Here is a 12,863-nt window from a genome sequence, read left to right on the forward strand (position 1 = left end):
TCAGGAACAGAGGGAATGTGCCAAACCTACTTTTTCTCCTCTTGTACCTGACCTCTACATTTTAACATTGTCCTAAGTATGTGTGCACCCTTCTTTCCATCAGCTTTCTCCTTAGGGAGGAGGTGATACTTACACAAAGATCATTTAACACCACTTATGGACTAGTAATTTCTAAAAGTATGTGTCCAAACTGACTGCTTTAAACTGTAGGATCACCGATCCAAATGATATCACCTGTCTTATAGGTACCGTAAGTTTAGTTAAACAAGCAAGCAAAAAATGATTGAGTTTTTATGTTAAGCCTGTATTTTCCAATTTACTACAATGTATGCTCCCAGGCTTGCTCATTCTTTTTCTATAAATTATATTTATATTATACACTATAAATTATAAATTATATAATCCCATTAAATAGCCAGAATATAATACCTTTAAGCCACAGACACATCATTTGATTTAAACCTTTAAATAGTTTCCCATTGTTCAGCAGAGAAAATCCAAATTCCACATCCAAACTTAGATACTCTCCCTATCTGGCCTGGGCGCTTTCTTTCGTGAGCCTCTCCCTACATCTGTAACATTATAACCAGGCTCACTTCCTTCCACAGAGCTGAAGACAATTTTAGATTTTATATCATCTTTGATGTAGATTTTTCACATCATGATCCAGAGAGATTAAGTGTTTATCTCAGAGGCGAAAAATGTTCAAGATCTGTGGAATTTTTTATCACAATAATACTTATGCTAAATTGGTTTTAGGAGGATAAAGTTTTTCAGTATAATAGCCAAATCAAAGGGGAAAATCATATTAAGTAGTATACATTTACAGTTTAGGATTAAACTAATTTTTGAATCTTCAAGCAAATCCAGAATAGCTTAGGTTGGTTTTATAGAAACAGTGCATTTCCACTAGTTTCCATGATCACAGTCAGCTTTTCTTTTTAAATGCTAGACAATGCATCAGAGTTTGCTTATAATCCACCCTACCATTGGTGTTTATCAGTAATAAAGTTATTTCGTCAATATTTAAGTCATTTTGTAACTAATGTGGCACTTTCAGAACAGGCAAGGATACTTCCCTAAAAACACTTATACCTTACAAACTAACATGAAATAGACTATTATTTTGCTTCAGATTTCTGTTTTTGTTACTGGGAGTGTTTTAATGTATTTTAATAGTTTCATTAAATGATTATGTTACTTCATAGAGATGTAAGTAAAATAATACTCAAAATATAGTTTTGTATCCTTCAAAACTATGTTCAAAGGAGACTTAAAAATCTACTTGTTATAAGTTAACTTTTCTTACATAAAAATATTTTCCAAAAATATCATATTCTTGCCACAGTGCGACACTGTTAAACTGTCAGTCATTGCCCACTATACAACTAAAATTACATATGAAAAAAAAAATTTCATATTGTAATTTCACAGTTCTTCTTGAACAAAGAAAATCTGATTGATTGCAATCATTTACACAGCCAGAGAAGAGAAAAGTATAAGAAAATTCAAATATATCATTTTAGGCTTCTATCTACAAAGCTTTGAGAAGTGAACTAAAATGAGAAATCCTGCACTCCTTCCAGATTGCATAAAGCAGCTGTGAATTCAGATTCCACACTTCATCTTTCATTTTGATGTGCATTCTTTTGATCCCCGGAAAGAAATATATTTATAATTTCCAAAAGAACTGCCTCAGAAGTAAGTGGTATCCAAATATTGTTCTGCAGAGATAAAAAAATATACAATGTCAGGGGTATTTGGCTGTGGATTGATGATACATTGCACAAGAATATAGAGACATCATTCCGATAAAACTTGTAACATTATGGTTTAGGGACTATTTAACCTTTAACACAAATCATTTTTATTTTCCCACTGGAATTTAAAGCACTTTATTCTGTTATATTGTATTTCTTTTTGTTTCCCCATTTTCACTGCAGTGCACCCACTGAAAATTTTGTCTTTGGTGAGCTGTAAAGAAGCAAAGAATAAGGAACATGATTGCAAGGCAAACAAACTGAGAAAACTGGAAAACCAATTTCTTAAGAAGGTATATTTTTAATGTAAATGAGCTTAAGTCCATGACAGCAAAAGATCCTTAAAAATTAGAAAGTGGTTTTATGTTTTTGTTTTTTTCTGATGAGCTCTGCCAGACAAACTGAGGAGTAAACACTAACAAACAGACAATATGAAAAAGAAACATAGTGGCTGCAGTGAATTTTATCCTGGTATAATTCCTATGTTGCAGAATGTTGTATCGGAATTACTTGAAGACACACCACTGACAGTATGTAAAGAGAAGAAAACAAACTTCAAGCAATCTTGAAAATAAGGGATCTGAGAGATCATTTCATAAATATCTTGGCATCAGTGACAAATCCTGAGTCCTTCTGTTACTATACTTGGTGAAGACGTGTGCTTTCCTTAAGTTCTTCTTCATATCTGGGTGAGATTTAACATGTCTCTTCTTTCCACCCTGACAGAATAACATTGTTGTTGGCACAGAGTGCCAAAGAGAAATCTAAATAAAAAAACATTTTAAGTTGTATTAGGACAATAAAAATGATCTGTTCTGAAGGTTAAATCGTCCCTGAACCATACTGTTAAAAATTTTGTAGGAATGATGTCTCTATATGGGGAGCCATGCATCATCAGTTCACTGCCAAGAACCATGACATTGTACATTTCTATTTTTGCAGAACTGAATTTGGATAGCATTTGCCTCTACACAGGTCCTTCCAGGAGCAGGGACATTTTATGTAAGAATGAGACAGGGAATCATGACTCTAAATGCAACAATGTATCATTCAGCATAAAGATTACTGGTGAAGTGTTTACCATGTGACTGTGTTTTGTATTTCTTCAATTTTTAAAGCAAGCCAGTTCCTTCTGCACAGAGAAGGGAATAGCTTGATTTAATATAAATTAACATTTGAAATCAGTAACTTTGCCTTTTTATGAAACATCCTTGAGATGGGGGAGTTTTTCAAAGCTTACTAATTATATTTAGGAGGCAATTTTATAAAAGGATGCACAAGATTGTCAATTATCTACTGAAGTCAGATTATACAGAAAGTCATTCAAGAACACTTTAAATATTTTAATTACATGAATGCCATATTCAAATGTTCTCCATACATCCCCAAAAGTCTAAGGGATATTAAATTATTTTTACATATGGGAAATATTATGCCAGACTCATAATAACTGTAAGAAATGACTTAATCAGCTTTATTTTCATGTGGCTTCTTCTGTCACTCCCCAAGTTAGTAAAGTATTCTGGACTTACACAATTTGGTGGAAAGCTGATTTTTAGGATATTTTCTGGAAAAGCCCTTATCTTTTGTATATATTTCTCTGTATAGCATACAATATTATGTCTTTATCACTTTGATGGAGCATAAAGGATTAAGGATATTTTATCCACATATAAAAAAATAAAATTAATTTAGTTTCTGATGGCACCCAAACTGCTTATTTCTAGGTACCTTTAAATGTAGGACAGACATTATTGTGCTTAGAATGAGCTGGATACATTTTCTCCAAATTCTTCAGAGCATTAGCTTGGGAGACATCAATTCATTTAAGTTTCTATCTACAGGCAAATAGAGAGGGGCATATACTACACATGGGTGAAACACACTGATTGTTAAAAAAAAAAAAAAAAGTCAACTGTCACAAAATACCCAAACTGTGTATCTATTATTGTATTGCCACAAAAGCAAATGTTATTTGAAATGGCATTTTAAATTTGAACTTGAAGTCTCAAAACATGAAATACAGAATTTTCTTCCATTAGTATTGCTTCCTTTGATTTGTAAAGCCAAACTAAAACCCTGCCTCTCCATCAGTGTGCTTTCACAGTGCACAGAGCTCAGTTTTCTCTCTCTCAGCACAGCAGGAGTTCCTGTTCCTTGGTTTCTGATTGGAAAACCTATTTACAAAGTAAGGTTCTTCTCTACACTGAATCTTTACACCACAGCTTTTATATTCAGAAGAGCTACTATGAGGTTATCTGTAAAAGTCAGACATTTCAACATTGTTGCATTTAATCTTGGGAACTGGACTACGCACAATAAAATATATCTAACTTTAGCTTTTGACTCACCTAGCCATAATGTATGATTAAACAGCTGAGATCATTATCAGCAGTTTTAATCTGAAGCTGTTTGGGTTTTTTTATTTTTTTACATTGTATTCCTTAATTCCACAATATTAGGAATTTCATCTCAGCAATTCTGTGAAATTCCAGAAGGTGATTTCTGACACAAAGCGTGGGCCACGTTAATCTTCAACAAAGGGGATCCCCAAAGGCATAATTTCACAAGAAATCAGGTAAGTGAACCATAGATGACTATAACTATTTTTATTCTACATAGTATTTTATAAGGTGTTTAGATAGTGAATAACAGCAACAAAGACATTCTCATTGATTGCATCCTTTGCTTGTGAGTGAAGATGAATTTTTATTTTAGATGACATAAACTCATTGCATTTTACTTTCAAAGAATCTGCTCAGTATCAAATGACAAATCACCTGCCTTCCAGATAGTTTGATACACAATGGTTGAAACCATGGAAACATATGTGGACAAGGGGCTTCATCACTATAGACAGCAAGATCTCCCTTTCAATTGAGACTTAAAGCAGATCGTGGTTAACAGTGAACTGAGGATAAATACTGTGTCATGGCTAAATATTTCTAAATAGGATTTAAGAATTATATTAAGTCCAAAATTAACTGACCATCTGCTAAGAATTACCTTTAGTCAGTTACCTTTATGCTAAACTTTTCCAGAATGATCCAACACACATACACAGCTATGTACTGTGCGCATGCACACACACAAAATCATTTCATGAGTGTGTCCCAGTTATAGACCTCACACCCACAAGTTCCTTGCTACATCATAATTCCATTGATAATGTATCAAAAATATATGACATCAGCAGCAGGTAAAAACAGCACAAAACAGTTACTTTTTTTTTTTTTTTACTTAATATGAACTGGTGTGTTTATTCATACTTTCTATTTTCAACTTTCTGGGCAACAGTTATTTCAGTTAGCCTGTGTTTGCAAATGTTTATTTTTCTGCAATATTTTCTTCATTTAGCAAGAGCATGTCTAAACTTACCATTTAAAAAGAGTATCGATGTACGACTTTAAGTTTTTATTTAAAAAGAGTATTGATGTACGACTTTAAGTTTTTATTAAATTCCAGGTACTTAACATACTGTGTAACATTAGTTTCAGGTGTACAATATAGTGATTCAACCCCTCCATACAACCCATTGGTAAAGTGTCTACACTACTCAAAGCAATCTACACATTTAATGCAACCTTATCAAAATACCAACAACATTTTTCACAGAACTGGAACAAACAATCCTAAAGTTTGTATGGAACTATAAAAGACCCCGAATGACCAAAGCAACCTTGAAAAAGAAAAGCGAAGCTGGAGGCATCACAATTCGAGACTTCAAGTTATATTATAAAGCTGTAGTGATCAAAACAGTATGACACTGGCTCAGAAACAGACACATAGATCAGTGGAACAAAATAGAAAATCCAGAAATGAACCCACTACGACATGGTCGATTAATCTTCAACAAAGCAGGAAAGAATATCTAATGGAAAAAAAAAAGGCAGTCTATTCATCAAATGGTGTTTGGTAAACTTGACAGCTATGCAAAAGAATGAAACCGGACCACTTTCTTAGACCATACACAAAAATAAATTCAAAATGCACTGAAGACCTAAATGTGAGACCTGAAACCATCAAAATCCTGGAGGAGAACACAGGCAGTAACCTCTGTGACATCAGCTGTAGCAACTTCCTTCTAGATATGTCTCCTGAGGCAAGGGAAACAAAAGCAAAAGTAAACTATTGTGACTATATCAAAATAAAAATCTTCTGCACAGCAGAGGAAATAATCAACAAAACTTAAAGGCAACCTAAAGAATGGGAGAAGACATTTGCAAATGACATATCCAATAAAGGATTAGTATCCAAAATACATAAAGACCTTATAAAACTCAACACCCCAAAAATGAGTGATCCAAATAATAAATGGGCAGAAACATGCATAGACATTTTTTGAAAGAAGACATACAGACCAACAGACACATGAAAAGACTTTTTTTTTAAATTCATGATATGACTGCTTTTCAGAGTAGTGATGCTTATTGCATCAAAAAAATAAGCCCTCTCGGGCGCCTGGGTGGCTCAGATGGTTAAGCATCTGCCTTCGGCTCAGGTCATGATCCCGGGGTCCTGGAATCGAGTCCCGCATCAGGCTCCCTGCTCAGCGGGGAGTCTGCTTCTCCCTCTGCCTCTCTCTCTCTCTCTCTCTCTCTCTTTCTGTCTCTTGTGAATAAATAAATAAAATCTTTAAAAAAAAAAAGAAAACCTCTCAAAACTTAATCTTTTCTTTTCAGTTCATTAAGTCTTTCATAACGTATGCTTTCCTTATGTACTTCATTGCTACTGCTGTAGTTTGTGTAAAAATGGATACTTAAATTACAGTCTTTTAACCTAGATACACTTTGCATGTTAAATACGTAAGAACAGTATTCAGCTCCATTAAATAATAGATTTTTCAACTGCCCTAAAATACTCATCCTCTTGATTTAACTTTTACAATTTACTTTTGTTAGAGACACTTATATAGAAAAATACTAGGAATTTTTTTAAGACAGATAATTTGCAAATATCATGACAAATGAAACACAGTTAGCTTCAGTGTCCAAGGGCGGCGGCCAGAGGAAGTCAAGAAATGCTGGTCAACTCCAGAGCAGCCAGTGACCAGCCCTGCACAATTACTGCTGTGGGGGGTGTGAGCATGGAGTTCGTGGCTCTTCCAATTGGCCAAATGAGCCTGAGAATTGGGATTTTAACTTCCGTCTCATGATTTTTTAGTGTCGGCTCAAAATTACTTGTATTTCTATGAGGAAAAACATGCATGATTAAATGTGAATCTGGTGCTCAGGGACCTCCACATCTGTCCTCTAAACTTTCAAAATCAACCTCCACCTTTTTTACAAAAGGGGGAGCGGAGATATAGAAAATCGAAGTGATTTGCCAAAACGCACAGGGTGAGGCAATAAACTTCAAAATCTGGTACTGGAAGATATGAAATATACTACATTTAAAATGTGTCTCCATAAGTAACTTCACTATGATTAAATTTTGAATCAACCTGCCAATAAAGATTAAAGAATAACAAAGATGGTAACTCTTCTGAAATAACACAGGTCACCATCTGCCCTCGATTATTTCGTAGGCTGAGGCCAATTTCTGAATATTTGTGTTTGTTGGGAGAAGGATAAAGGCAGAACCCTCAATCACACTGTAAAGCAAGGGTCTTACAGAAAAGTACATTTTAAAATGTGCAATTACTCCACGATTTCAGATGGACATTAACAATAAATGTAGGCCAAAAATTCTGCATGGTTAAATTGTCCTGACTGGCTCTTGGGGCCGTGTCAGATGCTGTCCGACCCTAGCCGCGAGCTACACCCTCTGGCACTTACACAGCAAGGCCAAAAGAATCTCATTAAAAAAAGAAATGCACTCGGTAAACATTTCATAGAGCCAGTGCCAGTCGGAAAATAAAGTTCTGTTGATTTTGCCAAACCAATTTTGGCGAGTCTATGAAAAGATTATATAAAGGCATTTCCTCTCTCTCAGCAATGTGGTCTCAAAACTATGCTACTTTGCTAGGCTAAAGTAAATAGAACTGTGTTTTGACAGAAATATTGTTAACTACATGTTCAAAGACAGTACAAAACTACTGGACACCTATACATTAATTAGCTTAAAAGTTTTAAATGCTAAATACCTAGCTTAAAGCACTTCACTCTTGCCTTTTCCTCAGCATATAAAATAAGGTTAAAATGTTCTAAGATTAAGCATTGCTAAGGGAACACTTCTAAAATTGTCTCATATCATTAATTGGCACTCAATAAATTTCTGTGAACCCTTTCTAAAATTGTGTTTTAGAAGAACAGCAGTAAATTCCAGCATTATTCTTTCTTCCTAAATATACCACGTTAACCTTTGGCTTATGATTTTTTTTTTGGCGTAACAGGAGGCCCTATAGCATAAAAAACTCAGATTTATTGTAGCTTCGTCTAAATTCAGATATTTTTTCCAAGCGTGAAATTCTCTTTAAATCAATATGCACAATGAATGTATATATGAACATTACCAGAAATGAAAGTAAGCATTACACACTACAATCAAGCCTTCTTCAACTGCACAAAAAGTGAGGCAGAGGCATACATTTTTCTGATAATGTGCCTTTGCCTTTGGAAAACATCTTCCTCTAGATATAATTCATCACAGATACTTCTGAAGATTTGGTCACTTAACAACAGTTATGTAAGATGATGAAGCTCTGTGAGGAGGAGCATCTGGACTTTTGTAAACCTTCCTCTGAGCTCCCCTATTCACAATACCTGTTCTGAGGAGTATTCTGGGGCTGACCCCTTGGCTGACTTATTTATTCAACAAATATTTCCTGGGTGCCTACAAAGCACAGATGCAAGTTTAGTTACAATGCATACAGCAGTGCCCAAGAGAGGCCAAGTTCCTGTCGTCCTGGGCTAACGTTCTTGTGGGGAGAGACAGACAAAAAAAACAGGAGACAAGGTAAATACATAAAAATCACGGAGCCATAACTGCGGCATACAAAAATCCAGCTGGGTAAAGGGACTGAGTGGGCTGCCACTAGTCTCTGAAAACCTTGGCGGAAATTTTCCTTTTCTGAGCATTAGATCATGAATCCTGATTCAGATTATAAATATTTACATTTCTGTAAAGATACTCTTTATCTAGTCACTGGTCCTAAATTTTATATTATGATAATATAAAGATGAGGTGGAATTATTTTGAATAAAAAGACTAGTGTTTTTGACTTTGGAGTCCAGTCAACAGTATGCTTCAATTTCCTTTGCGTGCACAACAGCAAGGGGTGCCTCCTGCCCTGGGATAATCTTTCTTTGTGGGCTTCACCCTGATAAAACATTCATTCGCATTTAGTGTACCCACTGTGGTCGAGGGGTGTTGTCACCCTTATTCTTCCACCACTAAATCGTCAATTAAACCTATCAGTGGTCCACCTGGCTAAGGTTTGGAAAGATGCTTTTCTGAAGCTCAGGTTGAGATGTGAAGCCCTGTCTATCAGTCAAGTGGACAGAATCCTCTGGAGTGAAATTACCCTCATCCTCACTATTAAACAGACTGGACAAGAGATTTTTCAGTTGAATAGTGGAGCATGGCTCTTTGGAATATTAACACACAAAGTGAGTGGAAGACTAAACAAGTTTTCTAGTGAAATATAGCATATGAAACGCTTAATCTGATACACATGCAACACAAATAAAAACTACTTTGATAATATACATAACAACCCTAGAACTCTTAAATATCTACATTTAGACTGGATTTGGATTATAAATGAATTAACCCTGAACATAACTGAATTGATCCTGAACACAACAGGACTATGAGATAATTATTTCGCTTTTACTCCACGATTTGTTCTAAGCTCAGGTTAATCATTTTACAGAACTTTGTACAAATTGTGTGACAAAGGGAGAAGATACAAATTTATCTTTTTATTTGAAAAACAAAATAAAACTTTTTTTTAAATTAAGGGCATGAGAAGTTTTTTAACAGCATATTTCTAACAAATTCACATGTGCCCAATAGTGAAAAGAAAAACAATAATACAGTCTAGCCAGAATTTAAGAAGATTTAAAAGACCCAAGGATGGCAGAATACATCCCACATAAGAGCAGAATAAATCTTAAAATATGAGGCATGTGCATGCACATGCGTGTGTGTAAAGCAAGTGAATTTGTTAATAACTCCCCCCGAAGGCAAAAGGAAGTGATATATACCAAGGATGTTTTTTTTATTAATGAAGTAGATCACAAGATTGTATAAATGTAGTAAGCAGGGATGTAAAAGATTAATTAGCTCATTATTTTAGATAAATTCCCAGGAAAGAATAGATATAGGATATCTTTAACACCTTTATCTTGAAGATTTGTAGTTTCTAATTGAAAGAGATTTGAGATTTACCAGGATAAGGATAGGTGGAAAACAAAGCAAGACAAAAGCTAATGAACCCCAAAGACATTTTGTGAAAACATACGAATTTTCTTATGTAATTTTTAATATGTCGATGACTCGTTACGTACACTTTGGCCTTTGCTTCCCCAGTAATTCAAACTGGGGAGAAATTGATCATGTTTTATTTATTTTAATTTTATTTAATTTAATACATAAATTTAATAATATTTAATTATTTATTTAATTTTAATTATTTTAATTTTATTTTTGTTCAAGCTCAATGCAGTCTCATCAGAAGTACCTGGGAAAAAATCCTACACTAAAACTATAGCTAAGTATGCCCAGATAGTGGGTCAGTGAAGAGATTACACTGGTTAAACACTCGTTGGATGAAATCTGTAACGTTAGGGAAGGGATCTGTTTCTTCATGGGCAAGGTACTGGGAAGGGCGAGAGAGACGATGGGAGCAAAAATAACCACCTTAACATTGCTCAAGATTTACTCGAACATCATCGAGTTTCTTTCTTTTTGAAGGGACTCAAGACTCTAAGAATTACATCAGAGGCAGACCTACAAAAAAAAATGAACATTTTCATATTCACAGTGTATTACAAATCAAGGGACTAATTTTATGCCAATCCTGAGGGAACCAATATGTCAATCAGACAAAATGTTTTCCTGGAACATACCCTCTCCAGTATCAGTTTTATTTTTGCAAGCCCTCAACTGTTGTTCTCACTGTGAGCCCTAGGAGGAGCAATTGTCAATTTTGTGGCCAGAAGTCCTTTCTAAATATACTCAATTGACTCCTTTTCCACCTAAAAGTAAAACACAACAGTAAAACACAACAGCTTTTTATTGATTGATTTATGCTTTCCTATTGCTAATAAAGATCAATCAACCAGAGATTAATCTGGCCAAACACACACTACTCTATGTAATACAAATGCAAAAGAGAATAGGAAAACTCCAGCTATCCGGAATCAACTCTTGACAGGACAGACAGGCAAATAATTAAAGTATCAGAATGCAAGGAGTCAGACTTAGAATATAGATACAAAATGCTACAGACACTCCAGTTTGAATGCCTGATTCTGTTGTTTTAGTAGTTTATTTTTGATAAGAGTGCAGTGTCCCAGGAACATGGATCAAGACCCATTCTTTCCAACAATTCCTACTTCTGAGGCCCAGACATTCAGGCAAGTGTTAATACAATAGTGTAGCAAGAGCTGATGCAGGGTCAATGGTAGGAAGGAAGGGAGAGGGGAGATAATGAAGTATGTAAAGGGAACAGTTCCTTAGGCAAAGGGTTCTCAAAGCTTTTCTTAAAATAATGATTACCTGCCTGGTGTCTACTAGGAATGAAAAATCATCTTATTACTAAAGCCTGTTTTGCAGATTTTTGGAAAAGATCAGCACTCAAAGTTTACTTTCTTCTAAAAATTAATGGCGGTTAAGAAAATGAAAGAGAAAATTTCAAAAGTAGAAAGTCTCTTGAACTGATTAAAGCAATTACTGATGTGGAAGTCCTTTACTAACCATTTGCTAGAGAAAAAGCAAGCTGACCCAGCTGTCACCTTCAGGCATTCTATATAGACAGGTACCCAGTCTTGGAACTATCAGCAAAGCAGTACATTTCTGCATCTCCACAAGCGTGACAAAATGCAGAGTTAAACATTTATGCAGTTTTCAGCAAATGCGACGAATAAAGAAAATCCATCTAGAAAATTCTACTTTGTTTTTTTTTTTTTAATGGATTACATTCGTTCATCCAACAATCTTTATTGGAAAGATTTCACTAGTATCTCTGCATTGGTACTTGTAGATTATATGAAGTGGTCTCTAAATATTATCCCATAGTAAACAGAAAAAGTAACCTTTTATTTATAATCAGTTCAGATCTCAGTTCCTACAGTTTATTTTCACTTTGCCTTCCATATACAAATGCTTTGAGTAAATATATCCTTTTTTGAGTTATTTTTTATCATGATTCGACTCCATCTTAATGTCAAAATTCTCTAAGCATTGTATATTATAGACTAAATCGGGCATCGATTCAACTTTGCATCCTCTGGAATCTGAGTATGACTTTTAGCTACTTTCTACTGTCTTATAATCCCCTCTAAACGTTATATATAGTCTTCTCTGAGGTTTGTTCAGAGAGCTTAGACATCTAATCCATTTCCCTTTTGAGAATGTAACTCAACATTTTGGGGGTATTAGAAGTATTTGGGTCAGCTTGGTAACAACTCAGGCCTTCACAGTATCATATACCCAGCAAGGTTTAGAACTTCCATAAAACTTTTAAGTTCTTGGTTTTATTTCTCCTGCAATGTTTTTCCCCCACCTCCAGTGCTTGTAATAAACTTTTATGTTAGAAAAGAAGAAAATATAGGAACTGGAAACTTATACCATATATTTTTAAAAGTTAGTTTTTTTTTTTTTTTTTAAGAGGATAAGGATTTGTTACACAGTGGTAATTTTACCAAATGCCATAAGAAAGAAAATTAGCAGATCTACTATTCCTAGGTAGGAAGGTTAATACATGAAGCCTGATACTCAACTGCAAGATTATATTAAAAGATTTTAACTGGAGTAGTGAAAAATGTCTATAAACTATTAATCGTCCTCATCGTTTTCAATCCTAAGAACCTTACAAAGAAAGGTATTTCAGCTCCATTATTAGACCTATTATCCAAAAACCAGAGAATTTCAAAACATATAGTAAGATTGATTTGAGTTTTACTTTTTGCTTCACATATCACTCATGTCATCAAA

The sequence above is a fragment of the Zalophus californianus genome, chromosome 2 (assembly GCF_009762305.2).
Source record: "Zalophus californianus isolate mZalCal1 chromosome 2, mZalCal1.pri.v2, whole genome shotgun sequence".
NCBI classification, from domain to species: domain Eukaryota; kingdom Metazoa; phylum Chordata; class Mammalia; order Carnivora; family Otariidae; genus Zalophus; species Zalophus californianus.